Source organism: Aulonocara sp. 'chitande type north' Nkhata Bay, linkage group LG5 (genome assembly GCF_057382095.1).
Source record: "Aulonocara sp. 'chitande type north' Nkhata Bay isolate Kocher_YH1m ecotype deep benthic linkage group LG5, A_spYH_male_GT1.1, whole genome shotgun sequence".
In the NCBI taxonomy this organism is placed as follows: domain Eukaryota; kingdom Metazoa; phylum Chordata; class Actinopteri; order Cichliformes; family Cichlidae; genus Aulonocara; species Aulonocara sp. 'chitande type north' Nkhata Bay.
The window spans coordinates 1,904,795-1,910,914 of NC_141348.1; positions in this window are offsets into that span (position 1 = coordinate 1,904,795).

A 6,120-nucleotide genomic window follows, 5' to 3' on the forward strand; every position below is an offset into this window, starting at 1 on the left:
GGCACAGGCTGGTTAGTTATTTAATGGTTTCAGCTTAGTTTATTTGATCTAAGACTTCAGTGCACGGTTGCAGGGATCAGCTGACACAGATCGCTGACACAGGCTGGTTAGTTATTTAGTGGTTTCAGCTTAGTTTATTTGATCTAAAACTTCAGTGCACGGTCGCAGTGATCAGCTGACACAGATCGCTGGTTAGTTATTTAGTGGTTTCAGCTTAGTTTATTTGATCTAAAACCTCAGTGCACGGTCGCAGTGATCAGCTGACACAGATCGCTGGTTAGTTATTTAGTGGTTTCAGCTTAGTTTATTTGATCTACAACTTCAGTCCACGTTCGCAGGGATCAGCTGACACAGATCGCTGGCACAGGCTGGTTAGTTATTTAATGGTTTCAGCTTAGTTTATTTTATCTAAAACTTCAGTGCATGGTCGCAAAGATCAGCTGACACAGATCGCTCGCACAGGCTGGTTAGTTATTTAATGGTTTCAGCTTAGTTTATTTTATCTAAAACTTCAGTGCACAGTTGCAGGGATCAGCTGACACAGATCCCTGGCACAGGCTGGTTAGTTATTTAATGGTTTCAACTTAGTTTATTTTCTCTAAAACTTCAGTGCACGGTTGCAGGGATCAGCTGACACAGATCGCTCGCACAGGCTGGTTAGTTATTTAATGGTTTCAGGTTAGTTTATTTGATCTAAAACTTCAGTGCACGGTTGCAGGGATCAGCTGACACAGATCGCTCGCACAGGCTGGTTAGTTATTTAATGGTTTCAGGTTAGTTTATTTGATCTAAAACTTCAGTGCACGGTTGCAGGGATCAGCTGACACAGATCGCTCGCACAGGCTGGTTAGTTATTTAATGGTTTCAGGTTAGTTTATTTGATCTAAGACTTCAGTGCACGTTCGCAAAGATCAGCTGAAACAGATCGCTGGCACAGATCCCTTGCACAGGCTGGTTAGTTATTTAAATGGTTTCAACTTAGTTTATCATAAAAAACTTCAGTGCACGGTTGCAGGAATCAGCTGAAACAGATCGCTGGCACAGGCTGGTTACTTATTTAATGGTTTCAGCTTAGTTTATTTTATCTAAGACTTCAGTGCACGTTCGCAGGGATCAGCTGACCCAGATCGCTGGCACAGGCTGGTTAGTTATTTAATGGTTTCAGCTTAGTTTATCTAAAACTTCAGTGCACGGTTGCAGGGATCAGCTGACCCAGATCGCTGGCACAGGCTGGTTAGTTATTTAATGGTTTCAGCTTAGTTTATTTGATCTAAGACTTCAGTGCACGGTTGCAGGGATCAGCTGACACAGATCGCTGGCACAGGCTGGTTAGTTATTTAATGGTTTCAACTTAGTTTATTTTATCTAAAACTTCAGTGCACGGTCGCAGTGATCAGCTGACACAGATCGCTGTCACAGGCTGGTTAGTTATTTAAATGGTTTCAACTTAGTTTATCATAAAAAACTTCAGTGCACGGTTGCAGGAATCAGCTGAAACAGATCGCTGGCACAGGCTGGTTAGTTATTTAATGGTTTCAGCTTAGTTTATCTAAAACTTCAGTGCACGGTTGCAGGAATCAGGTGACACAGATCGCTGGCACAGGCTGGTTAGTTATTTAATGGTTTCGATTTGGTTTATTTTATCTAAAACTTCAGTGCACGTTTGCAGGAATCAGGTGACACAGATCGCTGGCACAGGCTGGTTAGTTATTTAATGGTTTCGATTTGGTTTATTTTATCTAAAACTTCAGTGCACGTTTGCAGGGATCAGCTGACACAGATCGCTGGCACAGGCTGGTTAGTTATTTAATGGTTTCAGCTTAGTTTATCTAAAACTTCAGTGCACGGTTGCAGGAATCAGCTGACACAGATCGCTGGCAAAGGCTGGTTAGTTATTTAATTGTTTCGGTTTGGTTTATTTTATCTAAAACTTCAGTGCACGGTTGCAGGGATCAGCTGAAACAGATCGCTGGTACAGGCTGGTTAGTTATTTAATGGTTTCAGCTTAGTTTATCTAAAACTTCAGTGCACGGTTGCAGGAATCAGCTGACACAGATCGCTGGCACAGGCTTGTTATTTATTTAATGGTTTCGGTTTGGTTTATTTTATCTAAAACTTCAGTGCACGGTTGCAGGGATCAGATGAAACAGATCGCTGGCACAGGCTGGCTAGTTATTTAATGGTTTCAGCTTAGTTTATCTAAAACTTCAGTGCACGGTTGCAGGGATCAGCTGACACAGATCCCTGGCACAGGCTGGTTAGTTATTTAATGGTTTTAACTTAGTTTATTTGATCTAAAACTTCAGTGCACGATTGCAGGGATCAGCTGACACAGATCGCTGGTTAGTTATTTAATGGTTTCAGCTTAGTTTATTTTATCTAAAACTTCAGTGCACGGTTGCAGGGATCAGCTGACACAGATCGCTGTCACAGGCTGGTTAGTTATTTAAATGGTTTCAGGTTAGTTTATTTGATCTAAGACTTCAGTGCATGGTCACAAAGATCAGCTGACACAGATCCCTGACACACGCTGGTTAGTTATTTAATGGTTTCAACTTAGTTTATTTTCTCTAAAACTTCAGTGCACGGTTGCAGGGATCAGCTGACACAGATCGCTCGCACAGGCTGGTTAGTTATTTAATGGTTTCAGCTTATTTTATTTGATCTAAGACGTAAGTGCACATTCGCAAAGATCAGCTGACACAGATCGTTGGCACAGGCTGGTTAGTTATTTAATGGTTTCAGCTTAGTTTATCTAAAACTTCAGTGCACGGTTGCAGGGATCAGATGAAACAGATCCCTGGCACAGGCTGGTTAGTTATTTAAATGGTTTCAGGTTAGTTTATTTGATCTAAGACTTCAGTGCATGGTCGCAAAGATCAGCTGACACAGATCGCTGGCACAGGCTGGTTAGTTATTTAATGGTTTCAACTTAGTTTATTTTCTCTAAAACTTCAGTGCACGGTCGCAGTGATCAGGTGACACAGATCGCTGGTTAGTTATTTAATGGTTTCAACTTAGTTTATCTAAAACTTCAGTGCACGGTCGCAGGGATCAGCTGACACAGATCTCTGGCACAGCCTGGTTGGTTATTTAATGGTTTCAGCTTAGTTTATTTGATCTAAAACTTCAGTGCACGTTCGCAGGGATCAGCTGACACAGATCTCTGGCACAGCCTGGTTGGTTATTTAATGGTTTCAGCTTAGTTTATTTGATCTAAAACTTCAGTGCACGGTTGCAGGGATCAGCTGACACAGATCCCTGGCACAGGCTGGTTAGTTATTTAATTGTTTCAACTTAGTTTATTTTCTCTAAAACTTCAGTGCACGGTTGCAGGGATCAGCTGACACAGATCGCTGGTTAGTTATTTAATGGTTTCAGCTTAGTTTATTTGATCTAAAACTTCAGTGCACGGTTGCAGGGATCAGCTGACACAGATCGCTGGCACAGGCTGGTTAGTTATTTAATGGTTTCTGTTTGGTTTATTTTATCTAAAACTTCAGTGCACGGTTGTAGGGATCAGTTGACAAAGATTCCTGGCACAGGCTGGTTAGTTATTTAATGGTTTCAACTTAATTTATTTTATCTAAAACTTCAGTGCACGGTCGCAGTGATCAGCTGACACAGATCGCTGGCACAGGCTGGTTAGTTATTTAATGGTTTCAACTTAGTTTATTTTCTCTAAAACTTCAGTGCACGGTTGCAGGGATCAGCTAACACAGATCGCTGGCACAGGCTGGTTAGTTATTTAGTGGTTTCAGCTTAGTTTATTTTCTCTAAAACTTCAGTGCACGGTTGCAGGGATCAGCTGACACAGATCCCTTGCACAGGCTGGTTAGTTATTTAATGGTTTCAACTTAATTTATTTTATCTAAAACTTCAGTGCGCGGTTGCAGGGATCAGCTGACACAGATCCCTTGCACAGGCTGGTTGGTTATTTAATGGATTCAACTTAGTGTATTTTATCTAAAACTTCAGTGCACGGTCGCAGGGATCAACTAACACAGATCCCTGACACACGCTGGTTAGTTATTTAATGCTTTCAACTTAGTTTATTTTGATCTAAGACTTCAGTCCACGTTCGCAGGGATCAGCTGAAACAGATCGCTGGCACATGCTGGTTAGTTATTTATTGGTTTCGGTTTGGTTTATTTTATCTAAAACTTCAGTGCACGGTTGCAGGGATCAGCTGACACAGATCGCTGGCACAGGCTGGTTAGTTATTTAATGGTTTCAGCCAAGTTTATCTAAAACTTCAGTGCGCGGTTGCAGGGATCAGCTGACACAGATCCCTTGCACAGGCTGGTTAGTTATTTAATGGTTTCAACTTAATTTATTTTATCTAAAACTTCAGTGCACGGTTGCAGGGATCAGCTGACACAGATCGCTGTCACAGGCTGGTTAGTTATTTAAATGGTTTCAGGTTAGTTTATTTGATCTAAAACTTCAGTGCACGGTCGCAGTGATCAGCTGACTCAGATCGCTGGTTAGTTATTTAGTGGTTTCAACTTAGTTTATTTTCTCTAAAACTTCAGTGCACGGTTGCAGGGATCAGCTGACACAGATCCCTTGCACAGGCTGGTTGGTTATTTAATGGATTCAACTTAGTGTATTTTATCTAAAACTTCAGTGCACGGTCGCAGGGATCAACTAACACAGATCCCTGACACACGCTGGTTAGTTATTTAATGCTTTCAACTTAGTTTATTTTGATCTAAGACTTCAGTCCACGTTCGCAGGGATCAGCTGAAACAGATCGCTGGCACATGCTGGTTAGTTATTTATTGGTTTCGGTTTGGTTTATTTTATCTAAAACTTCAGTGCACGGTTGCAGGGATCAGCTGACACAGATCGCTGGCACAGGCTGGTTAGTTATTTAATGGTTTCAGCCAAGTTTATCTAAAACTTCAGTGCGCGGTTGCAGGGATCAGCTGACACAGATCCCTTGCACAGGCTGGTTAGTTATTTAATGGTTTCAACTTAATTTATTTTATCTAAAACTTCAGTGCACGGTTGCAGGGATCAGCTGACACAGATCGCTGTCACAGGCTGGTTAGTTATTTAAATGGTTTCAGGTTAGTTTATTTGATCTAAAACTTCAGTGCACGGTTGCAGGGATCAGCTGACACAGATCGCTGGCACAGGCTGGTTAGTTATTTAATGGTTTCAACTTAGTTTATTTTCTCTAAAACTTCAGTGCACGATTGCAGGGATCAGCTGAAACAGATCGCTGGTACAGGCTGGCTAGTTATTTAATGGTTTCAACTTAGTTTATTTTCTCTAAAACTTCAGTGCACGGTTGCAGGGATCAGCTAACACACATCCCTGACACACGCTGGTTAGTTATTTAATGGTTTCAGCTTAGTTTATCTAAAACTTCAGTGCACGATTGCAGGGATCAGCTGAAACAGATCGCTGGTACAGGCTGGTTAGTTATTTAATGGTTTCGGTTTGGTTTATTTTATCTAAAACTTCAGTGCACGGTTGCAGGGATCAGCTGACACAGATCGCTGGCACAGGCTGGTTAGTTATTTAATGGTTTCAGCTTAGTTTATCTAAAACTTCAGTGCACGATTGCAGGGATCAGCTGAAACAGATCGCTGGTACAGGCTGGTTAGTTATTTAATGGTTTCAGCTTAGTTTATTTTCTCTTAAACTTCAGTGCACGATTGCAGGGATCAGCTAACACAGATTCCTGACACACGCTGGTTAGTTATTTAATGGTTTCAACTTAGTTAATTTTATCTAAAACTTCAGTGCACGGTTGCAGGGATCAGCTGACACAGATCCCTGGTACAGGCTGGTTAGTTATTTAGTGGTTTCAGCTTAGTTTATTTGATCTAAGACTTCAGTCCACGTTCGCAGGGATCCGCTGACACAGATCGCTGGTTAGTTATTTAATGGTTTCAGCTTTGTTTATTTGATCTAAGACTTCAGTCCACGTTCGCAGGGATCCGCTGACACAGATCGCTGGTTAGTTATTTAATGGTTTCAGCTTAGTTTATTTGATCTAAGACTTCAGTCCACGTTCGCAGGGATCCGCTGACACAGATCGCTGGTTAGTTATTTAATGGTTTCAACTTAGTTTATCTAAAACTTCAGTCCACGTTCGCAGGGATC